At 33.3% G+C, this 1,366-nt stretch overlaps 2 non-coding genes across 2 annotated transcripts; both read left to right on the top strand.

The window, feature by feature from the left end:
* Window positions 1–501: 501 nt before the first annotated feature.
* Window positions 502–694, top strand: LOC117109767. Its single transcript, XR_004445592.1, has one exon. It is a non-coding gene; the product is annotated as a U2 spliceosomal RNA (small nuclear RNA).
* A 459-nt stretch (window positions 695–1,153) lies between these two features.
* LOC117109766 lies at window positions 1,154–1,346 on the top strand. Its single transcript, XR_004445591.1, has one exon. It is a non-coding gene; the product is annotated as a U2 spliceosomal RNA (small nuclear RNA).
* The last annotated feature ends 20 nt before the right edge of the window (window positions 1,347–1,366 follow it).

Raw genomic sequence — 1,366 nt, 5'->3', positions numbered from 1 at the left:
TGCCCTGATATTCCAGTACTTTCAGGAATAGCCCATCCTTTACAAAGGAAAAAATATTTACAAACAATAGAATTATTATTAGGATGACAGTTTGCGTCAGGTAATATCATAGGGGCGATTTTTGTTATCTTACCTGACCTGTTATCGTACCGAAGAACTCAGTACCGTAAGTTGTCTTGTAACATAAAATCACATATATAGTGAAAGTATTTTTCCCAAGAGCGCAGATTTTAAACTATTTTACATAAACATGAATATATGAGATGAAGCCGATACAGAGGCTACCTAGGATAGATAAATTAATAAAATATCCTACGAAAATATGTGCATAAAATAACTTACAAAACTCTTGAGTTATGATTTCGAAATATTTTATTACATATATTTCAACACGTAATTTAAGTACATTTCTATTACGATATGAAGTGAAGAGCATTTCCAACACCAATATTCTAGCGTACTGTTGTTTTATATTAATAGCATTGGTATTTTTATTTCAGCATCGCTTTTTGGCCTTTTGGCTAAGATCATGTGTAATATCTGTTCTTTTCAGCTTAATGTTTGAAACGCTGCTCATTGAGTAGTTTCGAATATTAAACTGATTTTTAGAATTAGGCCATGGAATAGGATCTTGCTCCGTCCTGGCCACGGGTTGCCCTGATATTCCAGTACTTTCAGGAATAGCCCATCCTTTACAAAGGAAAAAATATTTACAAACGATAGAATTATTATTAGGATGACAGTTTGCATCGGATAATATCATAGGGGCGATTTTTGTTATCTTACCTGACCTGTTATCGTGCCGAACTCAGTACGTTTTCTTGTAACATAAAATCACATATATAGTGAAAGTATTTTTTTTCCCAAGAGTGCAGATTTTAAACTATTTTACATAAACATGAATATATGAGATGAAGCCGATACAGAGGCTACCTAGGATAGATAAATTAATAAAATATCCTACGAAAATATGTGCATGCAGTAACTTACAAAACTCTTGAGTTAGGATTTCGAAATATTTTATTACATATATTTCAACACGTAATTTAAGTACATTTCTATTACGATATGAAGTAAAGAAAAAGCATTTCCAACACCAATATTCTAGCGTTCTGTTGTTTTATATTAATAGCATTGGTACTGTTATTTCAGCATCGCTTCTCGGTCTTTTGGCTAAGATCATGTGTAATATCCGTTCTTTACAGCTTAATATCTGAAACGCTGCTCATTGAGTAGCTTCGAGTATTAAACTGATTTTTAGAATTAGGCCATGGAATAGGAGCTTGCTCCGTCCTGGCCACGGGTTGCCCAGATATTGCAGTACTTTCAGGAACAGCCTGTCCTCTACAAAGGAAAAAAATATTTA

The sequence above is a fragment of the Anneissia japonica genome, unplaced genomic scaffold (genome assembly GCF_011630105.1).
Source record: "Anneissia japonica isolate Jap-2015-1 unplaced genomic scaffold, ASM1163010v1 scaffold62637_len1361_cov155, whole genome shotgun sequence".
Taxonomy (NCBI): domain Eukaryota; kingdom Metazoa; phylum Echinodermata; class Crinoidea; order Comatulida; family Comatulidae; genus Anneissia; species Anneissia japonica.
Note: the sequence above shows the minus strand (reverse complement) of the source record. Positions and strands in the feature narration are given on the sequence as shown.